Here is a 27,013-nt window from a genome sequence, read left to right as displayed (position 1 = left end):
TAAGGACTTGGTCCACAGCCTATGGTGCTGTTGGGTGGTGGTGGGACTTTCAGGGAGGCCTACTGGGAGCAGGACAGGCTACTGGGAGTGTGTTCTCGCAGGGAGCCTTGGGACTCCAGCCCTTTCCTTTATCTGTTTTTGCTTCCTAGCCACCATGAAGTAAGCAGGCTTTCTCTATCAAATGATCCTACCTGATGTGTACTGTATCACACACAGGTCCAAAGCAACAGAGCCAGAGCCATGCAGTCATGGACTGAAACCCCTGAACCCAGGCGCCAAAATAAATGCTTCCTCCTGTGAGATGTTTGTCTCAGGCATTTTGTCGCTATGATGGGAACCGAGCACAGCAGTGCACTGAGTGATCAAGATGTTTCTGAGGGTAACAATGAAATTACAAACAATTTTTCTTCATTTGAACAAATTCTTCATATTTTTGGTTTTGGTCCAACTTGATTCTATACTATTCAGGCAGACGGCTTAATTTATGCTTCTTCAAGAGGTCTGTTACTGTGTTTCCCTGAAAATAAGACTGATGGGAAGATAATCAGTCATGAAAACTACAGACTGTAAATCCCATCCCTAACTAGCCTGCTTACCTGCCGTTAAGAAGTCACCACTGAGCAAGAGAGCAAGGAAGCGTGATCTTCTGGGTGACACTGGACGTCACCATGGTAACAACCACTGCTTATTTCCCAGTTAGGTCTTTTGGGGGGAAACATAGTATACTTTCTAAAAGCTGTAATGTAGAATATTTATTGCTGTATTGTAAATGCATGTTAATTAGCATCTCTTTATAAGTAATAGAAAAGTACTCAAGACTGAAGATGCATAAGAAGTCTCCTGAAACCGTGAACTAAATTAAAACTTTGCTCCTTTAATTCGCGAGTGTGGGGCATTATGTCTCAGTGACAAGAAGCTGACTAACACATAGGCTGAGCCATTCCTGAGACAAAAGCTGTGTTAGTCAGATTTCCATGACTATAACAAAGTATCTGAGGTAGGCAACTTATAAAGAAAAAAACATTTATTTTGGTTTGTAATTGTGAAGGTTCTCCTCCATGGTCTCTTGGTGCCCTGGCTTTGGGTCTGTGATGACACAACACATCATAGTGGGAGCACACAGTGAAGCAAATCATGCATAGGGAATGAGAGAGTGAGAGGCTGGAGTCCATCACCTGCTGCAAAGACACGCTCAGGAGGGCTTCTCTTCCTCCCCAGGTCACATGGCTTCTGTCGTGTCCCCTCAGTGCTACTCTGGAGACCAAGAGTTCAACATTAGGCCTCTGGGGGGCATGGAAGATCCCAAGTGTGGATGCTACCAAAAATATTTAGGTTTATAAAGTTGTATCTCAGAAGACCAGTAGCAGTATTCTTTTCTGGATTGTAGTCACTATTTTCACACCTAGATTTTGCTATGTTCAAATTCACTAAAAACTTGAAATTTAGATTTTTAGTGTTTAAATTTTTAATGACCAGAAAGAGGTATTCATGCATATCCAAGCAAAATAAACTTCTTCACAGCATACTAGAACTTGCTTCATGCTCTCACCCTCATTATATTTCTTTTTCTTAGTAATAAAACATTTATAAAGTTGTATGTTAAAATTCAAAATTAATGACTTGTTTCTGTTTTACTTCCCGTAAATATCCAAGAGAAAAATATTCTGGCTCTTGAGACATGAATAAATGTATTATATAATACAACTTCTAGAAAAGTTCCAAAACCTGGTAGTATTTATGGCAGTAACCATTTATGGAATCATAAGAGTTTAGAGGAGTAGGTAGAAAATAATTAGAAAAAAATAATTTTTTGCAATACAAGTGTCTGAGGAATCTGAAAAACAGTTGTATTTGTTTGTACAAGACAATGTGCAGAAGTTCATTTTCTATGCTGTTTCCTTTGTCACACAATCTAAAAGTCCTCTAAGAGCATGTGTTTAGATGATTAATTAAAATGAAGAGCCACTTAGACATGGGTATTTGAGAGGTGCAATCTTAGATCTCCTTTTAGGAGTATGAATCTTTTTCTGAGAGTCTTTTCCAGACCCTGACTGCCTAAGCGGAGTGAAAGAAGGACGAGGGAATTCTGTGAATGCCTTCAACTGAAATCACAGCAGGGCTTCCCTGAGGTGGCTGAATCCATAGGATGCACAGACTGTCACATACGAAAGGCCTGGGGGAGGTGGTTCTAGTGTGTTAAATCACCACCTCCAGCAGCAGAGCTCAGAAGCCTGTCCTCCTCATCACCTGTCCCTCAAGTCCACACCAGGCCTCCCATGAGGCAGGAACAGCATCCCACGTCATCCCTTCATCCTTCCTGTTAAGTTCCTCCCTCCAGGGAACACCTACCAGAGGCAGTCACAGGCAAGAACAATAAAGAACAATAGGATTGTCTTACAGGATTATGCTAAATTCTACCTTGGAGAGAGGGCAGGTGATGAGGAAGACAGGCTTCTGAGCTCTGCTGCTGGAGGTGGTGATTTAACACACTGGAACCACCTCCCCCAGGCCTTTTGTATGTGACAGTCCGGGCATCCTATGGATTCAGCCACCTCGGGGAAGCTCTGCTGTGATTTCAGTTGAAGGTATTCACAGAATTCCCTCGTCCTTCTTTCATTCTTCTCAGGCAGTCAGGGTCTGGAAAAGACTCAGAAAAAGATTCATACTCCTAAAAGGAGATCTAAGATTGCACCTCTCAAATACTCATGTCTAAGTGGCCCTTCATTTTAATTAATCATCTAAACACATGCTCTTAGAGGGCAAAAAATTACGTGGATGCCTGACATCTTGTCAGGTTAATGATAAACAAATGAGACTGACAAGTCTTTCACACTGAATGATGATGCAAAGAGTAGAAATATGCCCATGAAATTTCTCCCCAGTCAATGTATATATTTTACAGTATAATTGTTTTTATAAAAAAGCTTACAAATATATTCTAAAATAGATATAAAAGAAATGCCCATGCATATGGACTGAAAAATACACAGCATATATTACTCAATGGGTGCAGTCACATACCTCACAAGATATAATAGAATTTAAGAACTTATAAAAGCAATTATTCTTTGAAAATATTGATGATTTGTTTTACAATATTAATTTATGGAAAACAAAAAATACAAAGCCATTTGAGGTAGACTTTTTGTAAACTCCTGCAATAAACTTTCTACAAATGTCAAAACTATTATTTCCTTTTCCAGAAAGGACAGTTTGTATAAAGTGTTCGGCTAAATTACATCTTAGGGTTGCTCTCCTTGCCATGACCCAGGTAGGCCCCATGGGAGCCCTGAAGACAGTTTATGAGCTGCATTGGCATAAGCATTCCTTCCTCAGGGCTCAAATCCAGCCCAGAGGCAACAGTTCTGGGAATCATGGCCCTAACATTCCTAAAATGTTATCTACAAAACAGCTAAGAATCAATGTGCTACAAAGATTTTTCAATCAACTACTAACAATACAAAATAATAGATGGTTTTATGAGGATTTACTTGAAAGATTTTTTTTAATTCCCAAACTCTCATATCTAAAAGGGTTTCAATCTCCTCAATTTGAAAATAAACAAAGATCCAGAAATTTCAAAGCTCAATGGAGGTCACATAGCTGGTGGGTGAAAGCACACACATACCCGCACACATGATCAAAAGAACAGCAAACAAAAACAAAACAACAAAAAATCTACGAAAACTCACCCAGTTTCTGTGGCTACTAGTTTGGTGATCTCTACTATTACATCAAAGGCTATTTCACCTATTTTTATAAAAAAACTTATCTTTGACTGCATTGTAGTATTTGAGAGCTGTTACTGATTCATACCAGTATGGATATCCTTTACATATAATAAGCCAGTGTTGTCGACAAATCTATTGAAAATAACAAGAGAAAACATAGTAGCTACGGAAGATCATTTATATTATAGTTTTATAAGTCCTATCCATTGCATGATTATCTAGGAAATTGTTTCGTTGTCTTGTTATGACTTGGTTTTCCCTATAATACAGAGAGGATAGGAACAAATACTCTGAGGAAGAAACCTGAAAAACCCGAGGCTTATTTTGTAGCATTATAATATAAATTCTAGCAATCTATTGCTTGCTGATTAAAATGACTCTGGACTGGTTTCTTCAGCTCAACTTCAGCATATGCAGAGATGGGGACGGCTATCACAAAGAGAATGAGAGATGCGATGGTAGTTGGTATTGTCTTCCCTAATTTGGAACTTGAGGACCTAAAAAGACTCCATCATCCTGTAATGATTTGATTAGTTCTATAATATGCAATAAGTATAGAAAGTGGGTGAAGTTAGGGACAACTATTTGTAAGAAGCTAGATAGATAAGGTAGATCTCCAGTGGACTTGCTTTGAAATCTGTATTTCTTTAAATTGTTTTTTTATTTTTTTTAAAAATGTTCTGTTCTGTTTTGATATGGTTAACCTTATCCTCTTAGAGATGTAAAACAAATAGGTGGGACTGATAATCATATTACAGAGCTTTTGTTCGGCCATAGAGCAGAATGGTTTGTAGGGTCATTTTTTTTTGAATGTCATTCTATATACTTTAATTCTATAACCTGAACAGCCATTTCGAAGATGACAAATTGTAACTTATCAACTGGCAATTTCTTACCTTTTGTTTGTCTGTAATTTAGAATTATTTCTACCCTTTTTTTTAAATTTCCATGTATTTTTTTTGTTTCCTTTTCTTAAAATAAAAAAAAAAGGCTATTTCAATCAGTATAGTAATTTTAATTATTCATGTTAATGATGCTGTTATGGCTTGTGCCTAGATGTCCCCCTAAAGCTTTATGTGACCATAGGTGGCGCTTTTTGGAGGTGGCTGAGTCTAGAGTGTGTGATGCTGGGGTCAAGGATGTGCACTGGAATTGACGCACAGTGAGATGCCAGGATTAAGGCTGCCCCACACTGCGTGTGAGTGCTGCCGCCCTAAGGATGAGTAGCCTGGACATGATATAAGTGACAGAAGAGATTCGCTGCTTGTCACTTGCTGCTGTTCTGTCTTTTGCTTACCACAAACTGTTTCTCCTCTTCGATGCCCCTCTGCTGTGCTACCCTGGCTTGGAGGTAGCTGATTCTGGATGGAAACCTCTACAAACTGTGAACCAACATAAATTTTTCCCCCTCTAACTTTAAGTGTCAGATGTTTTGCCTCAGCAATGAGAAAAGTAATCCAGACAAAAGTTTAAAATGACAAAATGTAAACAAAGCTGAAATGAAAATGAATTATCCCACCTCAAATGTTGAGGTTTTACTCATAATTGTCAAAATTTGGAAGCAAAAAATATGTTACTTAATTAGTGAATGAATAGACTATGGTCTATCCAGACAGGAGACTCATGATCACACAGATGTGCATGATTAATTTTGTCAACCTGTGTAGATTAAGAAACACCTAAGAAATTGGTAAAGTAAACTTCTGGATATCTTTGTTAGTTTCCAGAGACAACTGGCATGTGGAACAGCAAACTGAGGAATGAAATCTTCCCTGAATGTAGGCAGCACCATCTGTTAAGCTCTGGGTCCAGGTGAAACAAATGTAGGAGGAAGCCCTCCTATACAAGCTCTTCTCTCCACTTCCTGGCTGCCACGAGGTGATCAGGGTTCCTCTGCCCCACTCTCCCACTGTAACATTTCTGCCTTGCACAGGGCCCAAGGTGAGGGAACTGCTGACCATGGACAAAACCCACTGAAACCGTGAGTCAAAAATAAACCTTTTCTCCTTTAAGTAGTTGCTCTCAGGTGTTGTGTCACAGTGTTGGAAAGCCAAATAACACACGATGAGCTGTCAAACTATACAAATATTGATGCTACTATTGGCAGGAGTTTAGGGATCCTGATACCTCTTGATATACTCCAAGGTGAAGAACAAGTTAAAAAATCTGCCTTTCCACTGCCAAACATTTTGTTATATGAGTGGCTGCTTTTCTGCATGGAACAAGTTTGAGTATGGTTCATTGTCAAGTTGCAGCTTCAAATCCTAATATCATGACAGGTATTCAGAAGACTCCTTTGAAAATTCTGTAATGACCAATTGCTAAAGGAATCGGAAAATTGTCAGGCAATTATTGCTCAAGGGGTGGCATCATAAACTAACCATGAAGCATGGGTGATACTCCTTATGAAATATATACTATTTACAAAATATTGCTAAAAATAGAAATTCCATTTGACCCATGTAATTCCTTTCTAGACATCTTCCCAAAAGTCAACGACATCATGTTATGGTGATACATGTGTACTCATGCTGACAGCCATATAATTCATAATAGCTAAATCTTGAAAGAAGTCTAGATGTCCAGAAGCAGGTCAGTGAATAAAGAAAATGTGGTGGTGATACACAATGGAGTACAGCTTTGCTGTAAAGAAAGATAGACTCAAGTCATTTGTAGGAAAATGGTTGCACCCTGAGACCATAATGTTAAATGAAATAAATCAGATAAGTACAAACCTTTTTAATTTTCAGAGACAGATTATTAGGATATTTCTCAGGCTGATCTCAAATTCATGGGATCAAGTGATTCTCCTGCCTTAGGCTCCTGAGTGCCAGGTTGCAGGTACATCCAGTCAGTACAACCCCTGATGGAGTTTATTACTGTCTTCCCCATACAACATATCTCTCGCGATTCAGAACATAATCATACCTTTTTGCTTATTAGTGTTATCTACATCTTCATTTCTGAGTGGTCATATTAGGTGGCCCTGCTTGGCTGATACAGATTTGGTTAACTTTTACCATTGATAGGGAAATAGATTAGAGGAAGAAATGTCATTCCTAGATATGCAGCCCTGGTAGAATTTATACCATGGATATTTACCTAAGTCTGGGGAAAGAAGGAAAGGATTGCAGATTTTTGCAATCTAATAAGTCAAAGTAACTAAAAGCTTATAACGTGTATGTCTTTTTTCTAAGAGTGAGAAAAGAGATGATTTGTGTTGGAAAATGTGAGTAGGTGAGGACAGCAAGATTATTACAGGCAGCAGAAAGCTAATTCTTGAGTGTATGCTGTCCATATTAGAAATTACTTTTTCTCTACATATTAGCTGTCTGTAATAACTGGTCCCCTATGTAAGCGTAAGAGTTTTAGTGAACAGAACTCAGTTAAAACATACACTCCATGCATGGTCTCATATTGTCTTCCAAATAAACTGTCATTGAAGACTTTCTGTATTTGGAAAATGGTCAATGTTTTTTAAGGATAATACATGTTTAGGAGTCTGGATGGAAAGAGAACTGATTCTTGTCTCTGCTGGAGTGATTGGAGTCAAATCTCTTGTATTCAGGCAACAAGCAGAAAATGTCATCAAAATCGTCAGTGATAGAACACAACATGATTTAGAGTTTTCCGGCTCATTTTCCTCCAAAAGAGAAATACTGAAGAAGTGAGGTTGAGAGTACAGACCACTCAGTAGCACACAGGAGCATGTCACTGCTTGTTTTGCTTTTACAGGCGCTAAAATATTTAACACGGCTGTGTCTGGGTGTTGTTGGCTGACAGCCTTAAACACGCACAAGCTAATCATCTGAGACCCCTCACTTCTCTCCCGCTGCGCCTCCCACAGGCCTGCACGTTTCCAGCCTCACTGAGCCTCCATCTGATCTCCTGGCTCCGTGGAGAGCTCTGCTTTCACTCAGGTTACCGGCATGGTTACAGTACCTACCAGAAGTACACGGTAGAATATTCAGGAGGTACAGAAGGTCATGTAGAACAAAAACAACATCTCTCTTAGGAGAGTGGCCTCTGTTACTCTGTCCCCCACCCCTGAGATGACCATGGGTTTTGGTCATATGTGGACCCCTGCAGAGGCGTCCTGTGGGTGTGTAAATGCACATGCACAGATGAGCAGATCAGCTCCCTGCCCCTGCCAGTGCTGGCCTGATCTGCCTGTGGTCCTGCCCCTGTGATATTTGGGTCTGTACTTGAATGCATCATAAAATCTCCCTAAACTTTTTTTCATCTATAAAATGGGAGTGTAGACACCTGTTTTTCAGAGAAGCCATACAATATACAAAAAAATCCACAAAACTTATTATCTGATAAATGTTGACTGTATTTCTTAAAATGCGCCTTATTCTAACTCCTGGGATTATCAGAAAAGTTCAGGAGTCAGAATACTGACATTGGCTAATAAAGTCTATAAAAACCAAACAGTCCTGAATTTATCATTAGGAATTGCTTCAAATTTCAACATGATATTTTAAGAAGATTATTAGTTTTAGTAATTGAAATACAAAGTGATGAAATATGCAAATTTTAGCTGCCTCATGCCAGTAGGTTTAAATGAATCTCCAAGAAGTTTAGAAAGAAGACACATAATTAGGCGTCTACAAGTAACTCCCTATGCTGTTTAAACAAAGGACACGACAGAGCCAAGGAGATCGAAGCACATGAAGTGAGGAAAAGGCATGTGGAGCTGTGGAAGGAGAGAGAGCAGAGTGAAGAGGCTGGGCTCTTACCTCAGAATGTGGTTCTGGTCGGAGCTCAGAAACCCAGCATAATGATATAGACAAGAACAGTAGAATCTGGGCACAGGAGGTTTCAGCTGAGAAAAAGGATTCCACTGGCACTTGGCCTAGAGGCCATATGTGTGATGCACTGGCAGAATATTCATCTACATTCTGCTCATGGCTTGAGACTTTAGAGGAGACTAAGATTGAAGGTTTTTATAATTTAGCTCTAAATATCTCCCCACAGCCCCATGTGTTTGTCATGCATTCAAAGGTTGGGACTTTAGGAAGGAGATTCAGTTATGGGGAAGCTATAGCGGACTTGCTGGGTATTGGAAGTCTGACCTTCAAGGTTCCATCTCCATCCCAAGCTTCTCCTTCTTTCCCTGCTTCCTGGCACCTGTAACATGAGCAGATTTTTCTCTGCCCAAGCCTTTCCATTATGCCATTCTTCCTTTGAGCATGCCAAACATAGGCTGACACTTCTAAAATCTGTGAGTCAAAATAAATTTGTTCTCTTTAATTTTTAGGTATTAGTTATTGTATCCCAGCAATGAGAACAAGACTAAAGAAAGGGTGACAGACTAACTAATTTGGCAGAGGAAATTTCAAGACAGCCTGACATTTGAGCTGTGGCATGGGCACTGCTGGCTGCTTTTATTAAGATTTACAGTGAAAAGCAGGGGCAGAAGACAGGACAGAAAAATTTGATAAATTCCAATTTTCACCCCCAAAGAACCATGTATAAAGTCAAGGACAAAGTGAATTTGACTGATGAAGAAACTAGCACTATTAAAGAGAAACCAACTACTTTGTACATAGACAAAAAGAAAGATGCCTTGAGGGCACCTCAGGAATCAGTGAGGCTTAACTCAGGCTCAAGGGTACAATAGTATAAATCTACCCTGTAAGAAGAGAATGCCTGAGATTCCTGCTAGTGAAGGGCTTCCTAGATGCTCAGAGGCTGCTGAAACCATGGTCCAAAGAGGGCTGGCTACTGCTTGAGCTGTTAGCTGATGATAGCATCCTCCACCTCATGCTACCAGAACCAGAATACTGGGCTGAAAGTACAGAATGCTGGTTTACCAGTGGAATACAACAGTTATGGGGATAGGAAAACTCCCACTTAGATTTCAAAGAAAGGTCTAGGAAGCCAGGCAAGGATGAAGCCAAAGATGCAGTGAAAATCCCAGGAAGTTGAATATGGCAAAAATGAAGAAGGTCTGCAAAGAAAATCTTCAGTCCAAGAGTGGAGTGAGCCCAGGAGAGAGGTCCCATGGGCTACAGTCAGCACGGTCACAGAGGCGGTCCTGGCCAGCTCTCTCTGGAATGCACATTTTACCACTATGTGATCTGGATGCTTCATATGATGCTAGGTGAATTAATGTTTGCCATGTTGGGTTTCAATTTTGCTTTGGTAAAATTCTTTTCTGTATCATTTCTCCCTTTTGGAATGGTATATTTATCCCATGCTATTACATGTTGACATTTTAAACTTGATTTTAATTTTCATAGAGATTCTTAGCTAAGAGTTTGCCATGAACCTCAAAAGAGATTTGTACTTGAACCTTTGAAGCATACTGAACTGTTGGGATTTGGGGGAAAGGATTATTGCATTATTGTACCAGGGATGGTTGTATTATGTTAGATGCAAGTCTGACCTGCCATTGTCTTTATGTGGAGATGCAGTTTAAGCAGATGTGTTTGGATACCAAGTTGAAGCTAGACTTTCAACTTGATTGTTTTAGGGATCTGCACCAGTGATCAGTGGAACACACTTATGGGTGTGTTATGGAGCTGTCATGTTGCTTTTTCCTCTCTGGCATTCTTCCTCTGCTCTGCTTCTAGTCCTCCATGAACTAAGCAGCTCTCCCATGCTGTCTTTCCACCACGATGTCTAGTTTGGAGCCAGCCAATCTTGCACTGAAACCATAAGAAAATTTAACCTTTCCTCTTATAAGTTGTGGGTAGTGGGTGCTATTTTTCAGGAATGAGAAAACTCACTAATAGAAGGAACGAGAAGTCAGCTAAGATGTCCTTAACATTTCTCTCTGCCTGACATCTTAACAGGCCTATTACTTCAGCCCCTGATCTCACCCTTCTGAAAGCATTTGTGTAGTTGATGTCCAATTGTAAATTCTTTTTCTGTCCTTCTGAGATATAAATCTTCTTAAAACTCCTTGTGGATTTATAGTCCAGGGATGTCTTCCTCAAAGACCTGAGAGCCATCTCTTGGAAATGAAATCAGGGGAAACATTGATCCTCTTTCTCAGCTTTCGTAGAGGGTAAGAACCTTGCCTTGGAAATGCCCTGTTACAATTAATAAAACTACTCTCAGGCATGAAAATACTGTATTGTTTACTTTTCCTCTGGTAGAGCCAGTACTGTATTGTTTACTTTTCCTCTGGTAGAGAAAAATAGAAGCATTATGAAGGATGTCAAAGGAGATGAACAAAAGGGAAAAAGGAATTACCACTGACCAAGGAGGAGCAGACTGTGGCCACAGCCTGTGGAGGGGCTGAAAATTCCAGCTGGGGATATGTTCAGTGTGAGAAAACTATCTGGAGTTAAGATAGGTGATCCGAAGTAGAGCTACGGTTGTGACAGAGAATCTATCAAGACAATTACCAAGAATGAAGTTTAATGTCAGATATAAGAAGGCTAAGTAAGATTAAGCTCAGGGTCACTATCTCAGTAATGTAGGAGAAAAAACTGCCGGTTTGAGAACGTGGGGCTCTGGAGTGAGGAAGAAACCCAGAGGAGCACAGAATTAGAAACCAAGCCTCTGCTTGATGCTGCTAATGAAAGTTTAACTATGAATCCAGATGGATCGTGACACAGTAAGTTGGAGACCATTGGTGGCTTCATCCAGGGGCTTTTAAATGGAGTGATGGGGAAAAGGTGGCCTGGCAGATATGAAGGAAAATAGGAAGAGACAATTCTGTGTCACTGAGCACTTGCACAGATAAGTTATGCTACTTTACTGGGTTAATCTGCCGAAGTCTTAGACTGACTGCCTTAATCTGACCTGATTAAAAAAGATGGGAGCGCACTTCTGAGATCCTCTCATCTGTGCCCTGATTCCCTGAGGTTACTGACTGCGTGGCTGACCTTAGAGCTGCTTGCTGTGTTTGTATTTTTGTTTTTACTTTTCAGCGATAAGCTACAAAATAGCAAGACTTTTTGACTGTTTTTCCACTGATGTACTACAGGCAACTAGAGCAAGTATTTGGCATATGGTGAGCTCTAAAAAACCTTTGTAGAATAAATGAAGGAGGGGGGCCAGAAGGAAAGTGGAAATTTTGATCCTGCGAGACGCAAAATCTTATAGTTCTAAGATTTTTTGTGGACTTGAAATCAAAAGATGAGGGTATGGAAACGTGTTAGGTATCAGCATGTAAAGGAAGGCCTGGGGATGTAGCTCAGTGGCACAAGTGCCTGCCTGGCAAGTGCAAGGTCCTGAGTTCTATTCCTCGTACCAAAACAAAAATAATACAGTAGGAGAAGAATTCTTTCCCTCAGGTGAGGTGCCCAGAGGGCAGTGTGCTTAGTGGAGAAAGCTGTCGGTGTGATCCTGGGAAACAGCTACAACCCCATGACTTTTACTTTCCTTTATATTAAAGTTGAAGGAAAAATCTGAAATGTAAGGGTAATAGAGAAATAGGAAAAGAAAAAACAGTAAAGGCTAATTATCTGAGTATTATCATCTTGGCTGAAATGGACATCTGGCGTCCACTCGATCAGGATATTAATATATGCAAATCCCCGGGGAGGTTCATTTACTTGGGCAAAGGAAATAAAATGGTAAATTGAAAATGAGTGAGCTAGACAACTGAATGAAATCATGGACAATTTACTGAAGACTTCAGAACAAAATACACACGAAAGCTGTAATTAGTGTACAGTGCATTTTTGGTATCAGCCCTCGACACTCTGCTCTCCTTGTCCCTTTACCTCTAAGCATAGAAGAATCTTTCAGAATGAGCCGCCTGTCTCTCTCAGCACACGGCTATAGGACGTGTCTGTCCTCATCGTGCTTCTATCTTTTAATCGTTCACCCCCTGGCTTCCAAGCCTTATGTTATGCAGTCTCAAGGCACCATATCTTGTCTCCTCAGCAGTGAGCCACAAGGGGAGCACCTCAGTATTTCCATTTGCAGGTATTTTTAGGTAGATCTCCTCAGGACTTTCTAGAAAACTTGTCACTGCTGTTCTTGTGTGCACAGATTCATATAGTTGGGTCTTTCACGAGTCTATTGCCTCAGAAACCCTCTGCTTCATTCTCAGGGCCTTGGGGATGCGTGACCTCTGCCTTATGTTCTGTCTTGCTTTGTAAATTCTCCCCTCTGTCTCTGTCTGTGTGCCACAACCACAGTGGAAAGAGAGGTTGTATTTATCTCCTTTTGGTTAGAGAAATGATTCCAGAAGTCAGGTAAAACTGACTTTCTAATTGCAAATGTTACCGATAAAAATATTGTCCTTTATAATATTTGTAAACATTGCCTCTGGTTTCAACATAAAGTTTTGTTATTCAAACATTACTTCCTGATAGGAGAACATGGTGGACAGACAACAGCAACTACCGGAGGCTCTCTGAAAGGCTCGGCTCAGAGGCCAGGAATGATGCAGACTAAGGAGACATGAACCGGTAGAGATATGCTCTGCTGACTCAGGAACGAACTGGGCTGAGAGAAACCAACTTAGAATACAGTCCTGGCGCCAAAATAGGAACAGAAAAGACTCGGTGTGGAGGCTCGACCCCGCACCATTGGAAACCGCGATTTGGGTTTCCCGCCGCCCGGCGGCTGGCTGCCTCCACAAGCGGCTTGGCAAGGAGAGACGTGCAGAAGCTCTGGAAACGGGAGTCTGCGAACGGAGTCGAAAACAGGATGGACAAGGAGGCGTACACGAAAACTGACTGGTGATGAGGTGAGTGAGAGAAACTGACACTCTACCACAGTTTGACTCCAGCAGAGGACTTTCTGGGCTCGGGCAGTCCTTTAAGAGCAGGGTGCGGTGGCAACTCCAGCCACACATTCCCCTCTCGGACGGGATTGGTGAAAAGTGGCTGGCCTGCGTGACACTGCTGGCGGACTCCCTAGGCTGGCCTAACCCAGATCCCAGAGCCTGACGGTGGCCCGGAGGAGCGACTGAATCCCGCGTAGGCTGCCTCCTCCGCAACTCCCTGGTGTGCAGCGGTGGGCGGGAACACCTAGCCAGCCCAATTTGATCAGGCTGTGGCTGACAGGCAGGGAAGCCGGGCCTCCTATGTAAGCTTGCATTTTATAAGGAACAGAAAATATGGGGAAGGGAAGCAACAAGAAAGGCTCCTCGGCCCCCAATTCTGAGAAACAGGCAATAGTGGACACCACACCAATATACATTAAGCTCCATATAGAGAGCCTCATAGACCAATTCAGGAATGAAGTTATCAATGACTTGAAGCTAGAAGTATGCAGAATAGTTAGAGAAATGCTAAGCACCACCCAGGAAAAAACAGATAGTGGAATGGAAGAACAGAAAAAGAGGGGAGAATTGCATGATGGAGAAAACAGAGAAAGCATTGAGTATGTGAAGCAGGTTCAAAGGGACTATCAAGAAATTAAGAAGTCTATCCAAGACTGGCATAACAGCTTGAAAGAAACTAAGGACAGACTATCTGAACTGGAGGGCAGACTTGTAATATGGGAGAATGAAATGAAAAACTTCTTAAAAATAACAAAGAAACAAACAGCAATAATACAAAGACAAGAAGATGATAAGAGGAGCCATAACTTAAGGATTAAGAACATAAAAGAAGAAGTAGGGACACAAACAAGTGAACTACAAAAGCTACTCACAGAAATAATCCAGGAGAATTTTCCTAATTTAGCAAAAGGTAAAGATACTCAGATGTATGAGGCATACAGGACCCCAGCTACCTACAACCCTAACAGAGAAACACCCAGGCATATAATAATAAAAATTCCAGAAATTCAATACAAGAACAGAATATTAAAAGCTGTCAGAGACAAGAAACAGACCACTTACAAGGGAACACCCATCAGAATTATAGCAGATTTCTCTGCACAAACCATCAAATCACGAAGAGCATGGGGGGAAATAATTCAAGCTTTGAAAGATAATAATCTCCAGCCAAGATTGATATATCCTGCACAACTGTCTCTGGAAATTGATGGAAAAACGAGGTGCTTCCAGGATAAAGAGGGACTGGGGGAATTTGCAACCACCAATTCAACCCTACAGAAAGTATTGCAGGATATTCTAAAAAAAGAAAAATACAAAGAACCCAGAAATAGTGGCGGGGAGGCCACAACGAATGGAGCAGAGAACAAAATGAAGAAGACAAACTGACAGCTACTGACAGAAAAAGAGCTCAACAGCAATGAGACAGAGAAGATTGGATGATAGGAACAGCTATTTTGGAGAAAATGACATCTTAATAGGTAATACTGATTTAGTACCATCTTGTTTTGAAGTCTCATCTAGCTTTTGTTCTTCTGTCTCCAATGGTCTAAACAGGTTGTATCTTATTGGATTTTATTATGTGCGATAGTATAAGCAAAAACCTTTTAAAGACAAGGAGATTGTACAGAAACCATTGTTCATTTTCTGTTAGTCGATTCTAAATACCCTGTAATGCTGTCATTCTCTTAAATGGTTTTACATTGTTTTGATATACTTAATGCTACAGTATACGAAGTTGTACTCAAGGACTTCAAGGAAAGAGTCAATATGGTAACTACTTTTGGGTCGGAATTATCTGGTGGTGAAACACTATTCTGCTTAAATGGTTATATTTTGATCTGCCGTTTCGCTGTTATGCCTTCTTTTTTCTCAATCTCCACTCCATTATTTACTTTTTTATTTTTATCCATTTAATTAAAGGGAAAAAATAGCAGGATATAATATAGTAACCCACTTTGACTTTCCGTTATCTCGATTTGAAGCCCTGTATTACTCTCACCATCTTGTTTTTGACTGATGTTCCCCTATTCTGTTTTGCTGGATAGTATCAGGTTCGAAAGTTTAGGCATCAGCTGAGAAGATAATGAGATTCATTATAACGCCCATTCTCATTGACTTTTATCTACTTTTGAAGACCTACAATGTCTCCAATGTTTTGGTTTTGTCGGTTTTGTTCTTTACTGTTTTGTTCAATTGTATTACAACTAATGATATAGGCAATTCTATTAGAGATAGCGGGAGGCATTATGGTAACCATTGTTGATCACCTTGTATTATGTTTTTATATTATCTATTATGTCCACCCTTTTGACTTGACTGATTCTGTTCTGTTATGTCACATTTGGTTTTACTCTCTTCCAAAAAAGCAATAAGAACCGTGGGAGCAATGAAACCCAAAAAGTGTAATAGTCATTGTACAAAAGAGAGGAAAAGAAAGTGCTCTAAACTATATAACTGCATGTATATTTAAGTGTATAAGATAGAAAATGATATCACAGAGTTTTATTGGATCATTGAACAGAACTGTTTGCAGTATCATTGTTGGAATGTCCACTCTACAAGCTTTAATTTTGTGACTTGAACAATTATTTCTAAGATGACAATATGTAATCCATTAACTAGTGATTTCCTACTGCGCATTTTTTTCTTCTGTAAATCTGTGTAACTTGTACCCCTTCACTGTTTTTTTTTTTCTTTTCTCCTTAAATAAAAAAAACAAACATTACTTCCTTAGCAGCAGAGAACTAAGTGTCAGGGCCGTGTGACTTGTGGGATGGAGTGGGTGTTGGTCACTCTTGTGCCAAATCTCAGAGAGGCAACCCTTTGACCCCTCAGTACCCACAACCAAAGGGGGCCACCTTTCTCAGAACAGGGTCTCACCTTCCAGCGAGCTACAGGTCTAATCCACGGCAATAGCTGGTGTGAGGCACACTGCCCCACTCCACCAGAGAGCAAAATTCTAGGCTTCCATTTAACTTATTTTTTTCCTTGGAGTTTCCCCTAATCTTTACCCACCATCTTTTGTTTTCAACTTCTCTGATCTTTTTATTTTTCTTGATTGTTCTATATTCCTTACTCTTGCTAAAACACACACACACACACACGAGGCTTTTCTAAATCTAACAGATCAAAACACAGTAACAAGTACAGAAGAATTCATGTGCTGCAAGTGCTTTGTATACACTAATATAATCTTTGCAGTAAATCTAACATGTTAGATATATGTATTTCCCCCATTTTATCAAAGTAAACTAAAATAGTAGAGGTAGAATAATTTGTTCATAGACTCAGCTAATGAAAGGCAAGATGTAAACTTTGTTCCAATTGACTCTCCAAGACATAATTTATTGTTCCAGTAAAGAATGATTGAATCTACTGATGTTGGAAACAAACAATGACAAGCATATATCTATCACTGACCTTGCGGAGCTTCCTTCTTATGGAAAGGTGAACTTACACCAAATAGGGTACCTCGGCAAGAAGACTATTCATGACTATTGCAACATGACAGAGAGTGTGAACTCAACTCCCTAACACAAATGTCTGCAGAGAGTGAAAGTGTGGGATGATTAAGTATTAAAGCAGTGGGAGCATTAGGGAGTCACGGTGACCCAGTCATCCGTGTCTGTCAGCTAGCTCTTGGGGGCACAAAGGTGTCTTTTTTGATTAATTACAAGTAACAGCTTCTTAGTTCTTGGAATAAAAAAAACTGCTGGGTTGTTGAACTGGCAAAAAGCTGAGAGAAGATTTGCATCTCAAAAATAATTGCTTTAAGAAAAAAGATCAGACATCTATCAGCAGAAAGAAATTTCATTAAAATTTAGTTAAGCTAGAGAGTGGGAGAGACAGAGTGAAAGAGATAGAGATAGAGAGAGAGAGAGACACACACACAGAGTGAGAGAGACAGAGAGACAGAGGAGAGACAGAGACACACACACAGAGAGAGAGAGAGAGAGAGAGAGAGAGAGAGAGAGAGAGAGTAAACACTATATCCAACAGGACAAAGGTGAGCTGGAAAGAAGCTGTGTCTCATGGTTTACATAATTTGTCCTACTTTAAACACAGAGTAGAGGTCTCAGACCTCCCAGTCTTGGCTATGGAACAAACAGAATTAAGGGAAAGTATCTCCTGAAGCAATGTCATAACCACCAACCTGACCTTCCCTGGAAAACACTTTGCTGGGCTGGGGCTTCTGGTCTACCCAGATCTAAGGGCTTTCCCAGTCATCATTCGCAATATACACAATTGATTACAGGTTTACTGGATTCAGCAAATAGGCACACACTGATCATCCTGATCATATTCGTCCTCCCGCAAATTTCTGAATCCTCTAACTCAGTAGACCTGACTATCTGTTATATAGTAACGTTCTTCTCTCATTCTTCTCAGGGACCCCTTCAGAGTAACTTCAGTGCTCTCTGTCCTCAGCATTTTAAATATGAATTATTTGTCTATTAAATCCAAATATAAACAGCACAAGTATTTGTCATTGTTGTTTTAGGTATTGGCTTCATTTATGAAATCTCCAAAGGCCAGAGAGGCCACTGCAGCAGCTCTGGAAGTATTTTCCCCCTCAGGCAATCAAGGGGATTTTCTAGCAGCCTTCTCACCAGCTAACTTAAGTAAATTAAGCACCTAGCCAAAAACGCAAGTTTAGTCTTCAGCATGGCACTTCTATTCCATTATAGAGGGGTCTATTATTTTTATTTTTTCACAAGAAAGTTATAAATCCTCTATCTTTAACAGATGAGAAGGCTGAAACTTACAAAGTCTTGTTCAAGTCACACTAAGTCTCAAGCAAGAGCACCAGATGAAGACTTAGGTCATTCCAATGTCAGAGCCTGTATTCTCTGTGATTTTTGTTTTTATTATTGCATGATACTAATTGAAGGGTTCTGATCACATGAAACTCAATGTGGCGCCTGCCCAGCATGGAGCAGGGCCTTAGAGTGACACTGTGTCCCTTCAATACTGATTTGCACATTCTTCTTCCAAGCCGAAATTAAACTTTCTACTTTTTGCGTGTGTGCCTACCCGTCAGCACCCTTTCAGGCCTCACCCCCTGTCAACCCTAATAAAAGCCCTCTGTCTCTTTGTCTGCTTCTGAGGGATCCTGTACACTTCTGCAGCCCTCCCGTGTGCGCAATAAAGGCCTTTTCCCTTTTCTCTTTCTCTGCCCTCTCTTCTTTGTTGTGCCAAGGAAAACCTATCACTGGTAATCAAGTTTTATTCTCAAGGAAAAAGGAAGCAAAGTCTAAATTCTATCCCTTTCATTTTTCACAGAAAAAAATATCTGTTTTGGGGCTGGAGGGTTAGCTCAGTGGTACAAGCACCTGCCTGGCAAGCGCAAGGTGGCGAGTTTAATCCTCAGTACCAAAAAAAGAGAAAAAAAATCTCTTTTGCTATCAGAATGAATCATATGAGAAATATTCTGGCCTAATATAATTTTTATGGTGTTCAATAAATATTAGATTTTTCTATTCAAATGTTCTTTTTGGGACTACATCATTAGGGAAAAGGCTCAAGTGCTATTAATTATTCATCTTTATTTCAACACGAGGAGGAGCAATCTTACTAGCTTATTATTTTCCTTTGTAGCTTTCTAACCTCAATACATTTTGTTCTCCTTGGAGACAAATACAGACAACAGAACACATAGGAAAAATATCAATTAGCTTGTGGAATATTAACCATTTTATCTTGTTACCTAAGAGATTTCTCTGATTAAAGTATTATAATTTAAAATGCAGCAATCACAAAAATAAAATGCAGAAGGAGAATTTCCGTAGGTACTACTTCAAAATCCATTCTTCTTCTCTTTGTGTACTTAAATGGATTGACCTTTCTAATCCAAAAGTCTAAAATCCAAAATGTACAGACATTTGTAATTTTTAAAGCGCCAACATGATACTTCAAAAGGAACTTTCCACACTCTGAAACTTTATGTACAACATTATGGGAAATGTATAAAATTTCCTTCTTGTTTGTGTAGAAGGTGCATATGAAACACACACTATAGGTCTTAGAATTGTGAGGGATGTGCACCTGCACCATGAATCTTAGGAAACGATACTGGGTTGCATCTCTTTGAAAAAACTAAGCCATGCTTCATGGCATTTCTATTTACCATTTCCTTAGAATATAGTCAATTGTGAATATTTAGAGAATTCAGATTATATCTCCTATAGACAAGTGGGGTCTGCAGGATGAAAGCTCAGGCACCTGCATGGACACAAGTACATTCTGATGTATTCATGAGGAGGGGTGGGGGCTCCTCCTTCCTGTTGCTGCCACAAGTCTATGAACCTCTATGCACACCTCTTGTCGTTAAGGGCATGTTCCTGCTCAGATGGGAGGAGTGACCTGAAATCCTTTGGGCACCTGTGAGAAGGAAAGTCTAAAACTCTGCCTCTTGAGAGAGATTTAGAAGCAGGCATTGCAGTTTATGTGAATTGTTTGGCTGTTGGTTCATCCAGGAATCATAGGTAACATCATAGAATCACACACCCACATGGGGCAAAGGACCATAAGAAACCACATATTATGGTCATTATTCAACTCCATGCCCACTTCAGAATTACTGAGAGATTATATATGTGGTCACGCAGATTCTTGTACCATATCCTGGCAACCAAAAGCCTTTCTGGGTGGCTCCAGAGTCTCCCTATACATTTCTCAGATCTAACTGGACCATGAAATGTATAGGGTACTTGTAAGAATCAAAAAAGAACAACAACAAATAATTCCTGAACCATGGTTCTAATCATAAAAGTCTGGGTGAAACCTGCCAGATGCTAACTGTTACAGATTAAAAACCTTTTCTGTTTTCTCATAAGTAGATGGATGGTGAACTGATCTGATTTTTTCTTATGCAGACATTCTGTGGCTTTGTCCCTGGGGAGAGCCAGAAGGACATGATGGGAGGATCATTCTAGAGAACAGCTTCTGGGGTGGGGAAGGAGCCTCCCGGAGGCAGATGTCACAGACTTTCCTTTTGAGTCACTAACCCCTTGACCTTCTAATTCTTGACACGATACATCTGAAAAGTGGAAGGACTGTTTTGCTCATGAGTCAGTTCAGATCAAATGAAACTCTGGCCTTCCCAAGCTCCAGTAATTAGTTTAGCCTAATGTGTCTGTCCTAGCATCCAAGCCCGGCAGCAATCGGCGCCATGCTAATGTGCAGATAGCTGCAGAGATCACTTCATTCAGATAATTTCATTACACCTAGGTCCATCCACTGCTAACAATGACTTCAAACTCTCATTCATTACTGAGAGTAATAATATTACGTATGTTGAAGCAATTTTTAGTATTTAAAACACTGCTACAAGCCATGTGAGGAAGCAGGTGCTTGATGAAGATGTCAGGGCTTGATTTCATAGTCTGGACCAGCCTTCAAGAGTCAAACTCATGATTCAAATCCAAGCCCAGAGGCTCTCAGTCTAGTTTCTCTTTAAAAGTCATGAAGATGTGTGTAATTGGTTTTCAAAGCTCTGGTTGCAATAAGTGCAATATTTGACTCAAACCCTCACTGGGACTTGTTGAGACAGTAAATTCTGTTCTATTTCTCATCAAGGTTTAGCTCCTCCTGAAAAAAGAATCCACTGTCTCCTTCCTCTGGTTAGAGATCAGGAGAAACTCCTTGATGTACCACTGCAGCCTAGGTCCTCACTTGATGTATTCCCTTTAATACTTCCATGTAGTAGGGACAGGGCACTGTGCTGAAAACTGGAGGTAAAATCAAGGAGAGACAGCTACTCTTCTCAGAGCTTCAGTGCAGTAGGAGGTTAGAAAAGCTTATTATGTCCTGGGTATAGAGTTATAGAGATGTTTCAGGATGAGCTGAAGATACATAGCTAACCCATAGTGGCCTTGCCAGCAAAGGCTTCTCAGCAGAAGATGCCCTAAGCTGATCCCTAAAGGTAGTAAATTGGGATGAGACGGACAGAAGCTGCCGAGCAGAGGGAGCTGTGGGGAGCTGGGAGCCCTGAAGGATCAGAGATTTCTTTGTAGAGTGCCTGGTTAAGGCCACTACAGACCCCCACATTTATGTGCATCCTCTCCCCATCCTGAACCTAATCTTGACTTTGTGATTACAAAATGTTCTGGTTCTCCTTCTGCTTCCTGATGCAACTAATCACTTCACTATACTGTCTGCTCCTTTATCTGTAAGTGAAATAAGGCTGTTGAGCAGAATAACAATTCCTCAAAAGGTTTTCATGGCATAATAGGTAGCAGAGTGCCCAAGGGACAGTGTTGCTTATAATTAAGGTTATTAATCAATTGGTTTTTTTTTAATATGTTTTTCCTCTTGTATGAGCTCCCTTTGGTACTGGACAGAGTCCCTTGTGTTCTTTTCGCAAACTCACAAGTCAAACTTCAGGCTTTTCACGCATGCGCAAAGACTCCTCCTATCAGCTGTCAATACGTCATCCACCTGCCCCTTTAGGGCCGCCCCTGTTAGTTCCAGCTATAAAAGCCGTGCGCACCACATGCGCTCAGTGTTTTGACGCTTCAGAAGGCTGCACACCCCCTCTCTTCGGCAGCTGTCCTGTGCCCTCATTAGAGGCCGGTTCTCCTTCCTCCTGTTGTTGCTCTTCTTTTTCTCTCTCACCCCACGGGAAAGCAGTTTTCATGTAGGAAAACGAGCTGGGTTATCTGAGTGGGCACAATCTAATAAAACAAGCTCTGAGAGGAGAAAGAATGGATCAGAGATGAAAGAAAGCCAGAGACCACTGCAGCCTTTGAACGTGGAGAACCCACCTATCACGGCATCATCTGAACCTAAGATCCCATCTCCAGATGATGTCACCGCAGGGCTCAGAGCTCAGACACGAGTATTTTGGGATGACAAACATTCAGCCCTGACAATCCCCTATGTGAGAAGAAGATTCTTTCCCAGCCCCAAATGTCTTCATGGCTGTATTCAGCACTAAAACATCATAAGCCACGCTAGAAGGTCTTCTCAAAAGAAGAAAAAAGGCCGACACTTTTAGAGCTATCAAAACTGTCGCTCAAATGTAAGGGCCACAGCCCTTCTTCTTTTTAAAGGCTAAGAATTCAGCATACATACGGTTGCCTTCACCACTTTCCTTTTCTCCTTCCTGGCTTACTTTCTTTCTTCCTTCTTTTAAAATTTTCCAGACACTAAAAAGCAAATATTTATCTTAAACTTTTTTTTTATTCCCGTGTTTCTTACACTTACTCTTTTCCACCATTGCATTTTATTAAACTTTGAGCTCAGGTTTAATTACTCTGAAGGTTATTTCTTTGAAAAAAAAAAAAACCCTCAGTGCCTATTTTAGTATTTGTAGTTTTGGGGACATTTTGATTGGAATGATATATTGACAAAATCATAAACTATTACACAGCATGTAATTATACACTTTGATAGAATTTGTGTAATATTTCTATGTTTAAGATGCTTTTTATCTCTCTGTGTGTGTGTCTTTTTGAGGTAGGGTTTCACCATGCAGTGCAGGCTGAACTTACTATGTAGTCCAGGCTGGCATCAAACTAGCAGCGATATTTTTACCTCAGCCTCTTGAGTACTGGGAATGCAGACATATGTCACCATGCTGGGCTGTTTTATTATACTGTAAAATAAATTTAACATGGAAAATGCTAAATAGAAACCTCTGGCCAAAAAATAAGTCCCTCAAATGATATTGCTTTTATTTTCTTGATAAATAACACTAGTAAGAACATTTACAAAATTCCCTGCATGTTCAATATAATCTTTTATGTTTCTTTCATATTCAGTTGCCATTCTTTATGACCACTTATTAATACCACAAGTGATCATGCATGTTGCCCTTGGTAGTGACAAGAACTCTAATTAACATTAACTGCCAACAGGTTAAAAGGCAAACATATAAATATTAACTGATGATTCATTATCTCCCATGTTAATTTTGATTGCTTCAGGCCCTATGTATAGACAATGTTATTAGTAATTTGAATATTCTATTTATGACAGGTGCAGGCAGTGGTATGCATGAAATGACAGGTTAATAGTCACTTTGTGAGCTAACTGGTTTTAATATGATTATTCATGATAGAATTCAAACTCATCCATATTTAGGTTGGGGCAAAGTGAATGTAAAAAATATTTCTCATGACTCTTGCTGGGAAAAACACTGGCTAGAAGAACCCCACAAGACAATAGTTATAAACTGGTTACTGAGGTAGAATGGCTGTTAATGAAACAGATGGCGATGCACAATCACTTCCAAAAATATGTGCACAGTTCATTAAATGGCTGGACACTTGTTGTGTAACCTAGTGATTTTACTCACAGTTATTTGCCCAATAGAACTAAAAGTGTAGGTCACAAAAACCCTAAGCAAGGTTGTTTATAAAAGCTTAATTTACAATGAACAAATACAGAAAATAGATTCTATGCATTCATATAATACTCAGAAGTATCTTATTAGCAAGAAAAAGGACCAAGCTGTGACATAGGTGAATTTCTAAAAGTTACACTGAGTGAGAGAAGCATAAAATGATTAAATGCAATGTACATATTTACACTTGCATGTAATTCTGACCTGAATTACACTGATAAAGAGATGATAGAAACCAGACCAGGGGACCCAGAAGGGGTAAAAGAGAGCTCTTTGGGGTGGGAGAATGATCCTCGAGGGTGTCCAAAGCAGGGACTGTATTTCTCAGCAACCTGGATGATATACTTAAATGTGAGCACTTAACTGTGTACCAAGTGTCCCTCAATAGAAAATATTTTTGAAACAGTAGGATGAACATAGATAATAACTCTATGCTATGTATATCAAAATGTTGAAAGGAAGGATTTCGAATGCTTTTACTATAAGGCAATGATAAGGGAGGACACAGCTATGTCACTTGGATTTAGCCTTCGTTACACAGAGTTCAAATGTATTGAAACTCACCACATCATGCCCTATAAATAGGCCCAATGTTTATGCTTTTATGGATCAGAATCAGTATAAATTTTAAAACTCACTAAAAATTATCCTGGAAAATTCCACTAGATCTTGTTTGTCAGTCAATTTTGAAAGTAACCTATGAACTAAAAGCATTAAAACAGAAAGGCTAAAATATACTGTATCAGTTCAAATCCAAACCTATTAATAACTTGAATTTCAAGTTACTTGGTATCCATTTACTAGAGTTAGATATGTACAAATAGAGCCAAAACAAAACATTAACTGAGCTCATTGAATTGCCTGAAGAATAAATTAATCAAAGACCTCTAAAACACTTCACAATACAAGCACATTCTCCTCTGTGCTCTGTGGTTTACCATATAAAATGAAGGTCATCACCTTTTCACAGCTGTTCCTTAATGTGTGCTATATTTTAGAGAGTTGAGAATATGAGGGACCAATGTCAATGTGTGAACGAGTTTGTTGGTATTTTGCATAACAAACATTTCATAAGCCAGAGAAACTTCTTGCAGGTTAATGTATAAAAAATTGTCTTGTTTTTGTTTTTATAAACAAAAGGTCAATTTTTTTTTTAAGTTAGACAGCTGGGTGGGAGGGAACATTGCTTTCGAGAGCTGGTAACAGATTAGCATGAATTATAAGCTTGTGGAATCAAGAGAACACTTGGCTGAATCTTTTGCAGGAATAAAGAGAGTGTCATTTCTTTCTAAGGCAATGGTTCCCAGAGGGACACAGAAGAACACAGAGAAAATTCAAGCGGTAGAAGAAAGCAGAAAGGTAAGAGGATCCCATATAGTGTTAAAGTATTGCCTCATTTCTTATGAATTATAGTCAAACAAAGAAGAAATATCCAAAGTGAATTGCTCATTTAAGCAAAGACTTAGAAACAGACTTGTTTCATCTACAACAAGTCTGATAATTACTGCAGCTTTAAAAAAGTGAGGGAGTATACAAAGAAAGAGATATTTAGGAGGGAAGGTGACATCTAACCTCTTCCTATAGGTGACATCAAATCTGTCAGTGGATACGATACAATAATCATTAGACACAACACAGTTTCAAAAGTACTTTAAAAAGAGGTCTGTGCACCAGAACAAAGGGAGATTCTGGGCTGCAGCAATAGCTGATTTTGTTTTCTTGGGCAAGTTACTTAAATGCAGTAAAATATGATAATAACACTTTCTACTTCACTGGATGTTTGAAAGGATCGATGAAAAATGCTTGCCAAAACACTTAGCACAGTGCTTAGAATGAAGTAAGACCCTGAGATATTTATGTGTATATTCGTGTATGTGCATCTTTCTCCATAATCATGTGTGCACATATATGTACATAATTCAAGTAGTTAGCTAAGTCAGAGGTGAGTATGACAGACACAGTGTCTATGACTATCCTGCTCAATGTTTATGGAAGACTGGCTGAGTACTGGCCTGAGCCAGTGCCTTTCCTTTGGCTCCCAGCCAGCCTCCATGCCCGTGGGTGTCCGCAGCAGGGAGCTCCCACCCTGGCCTGGGTGGAAGGGTGAACGTGGCCACTTCTCGGCCTGGTGAGTGCAGCTCTTCGCTGACATCTGCTGCTCTGCCTGTCCCTCCCAGGGGGATGATGGTGGCCTTGCTAGAAGAAGGCAGGACCAGGACCCCTGGCCGCAGGACTCAGTGTCAGCATCGTCATGGCGAGCCCAACCCCCCAAGCCTGATTTCCTGAGATTCAGGTGTCTGAAAGATAAACTTCTCTTCCATGAAGACCACTGAAGTGGGAAACTCTGTTGACTGTAGCAACAGAATCACCTACCGAAACCTTGTAGCATTCAGACCGTGAAACAGCGGATTCATGGTTTGCTGGGCATATTAACAGAATGAAAGGATGTTATCTAGAATTCTGTTTGGTTCCAAGTAATAGAAAACCTGCTGCCAGCAGCTTTAAAGTCTAGATGCTTATTTCCCTCCATATATATCCTAAAGCTAAAAATTAGTTTTATATCCAAATTTTCCGTCATTTCTAATGAAAAGTCTCTCAACATAGTATGATGTATTTTTATCTGTAGCACGGAAATGAAATGAAAGCTGCACATTTGGGAAGCAAATGTTTCCACTCTCAATATATTAGGAACCTATTTTCTTTGTTTGTGATACTAAGGCTCGAACCCAGGATTCTTGACTAAACTAGATCCTCAGCCCAGTTTTCTTTTTGTTGAATTTTGACCCAGGGTCTCACTAAGTCACTGAGTAGCATGGACTGAATTTTCAGTCCTCCTGCCTGAGCCCCCCAGACTGCAGGGATTGCAGATATGCTGGGCCGTGCCCATTTATAGCTATTAAATACTTTTTGATGCTAAAACCACAATTGATTTAACCTATTATTAGATAACTAGTTGCCTTACAAGCATTTACTGAGATAAATAATAAGACAGCAGTGCTGCTATCATCATTGAGACCAGCGTCCTCACTAGAGATGTTGAATTTCACTTAACAAAGGGAAATAAAGCATGAGAGTGGCTGCATGGAGGAGTAGCAGGAAGTTTCTAGAACTAAATGAAGCCTGTACGACAAAGCAGAACTCGGGACACGGTGAAAGCAGGCCTTACAAGGAAGTTTAAAGCTGTAAACACCCACATCTCAAAAAGCAGATCAAACCCAAATAAATAACTTAATG

General features: G+C 40.0%; 2 long non-coding RNA genes across 2 annotated transcripts in view; one reads left to right on the top strand and one right to left on the bottom strand.

The window, feature by feature from the left end:
• Positions 1-1,038: 1,038 nt before the first annotated feature.
• The window catches only part of LOC134478719 (uncharacterized), a 32,916-nt gene continuing 6,941 nt past the window's right edge, over positions 1,039-27,013 (bottom strand). The window contains exon 4 of the long non-coding RNA XR_010051504.1: positions 1,039-1,254. This is a non-coding gene — a long non-coding RNA (uncharacterized LOC134478719). The remainder of the gene's footprint in view (positions 1,255-27,013) is intronic.
• Positions 5,612-26,618, top strand: LOC134478607 (uncharacterized). The gene is made up of 3 exons (XR_010051359.1): positions 5,612-5,712; positions 25,073-25,138; positions 25,957-26,618. It is a non-coding gene; the product is annotated as an uncharacterized LOC134478607 (long non-coding RNA).

Source organism: Cavia porcellus, unplaced genomic scaffold, assembly GCF_034190915.1.
Source record: "Cavia porcellus strain 051 isolate PalLab524CR breed Dunkin Hartley unplaced genomic scaffold, mCavPor4.1 scaffold_14, whole genome shotgun sequence".
NCBI lineage: Eukaryota > Metazoa > Chordata > Mammalia > Rodentia > Caviidae > Cavia > Cavia porcellus.
Note: the sequence above shows the minus strand (reverse complement) of the source record. Positions and strands in the feature narration are given on the sequence as shown.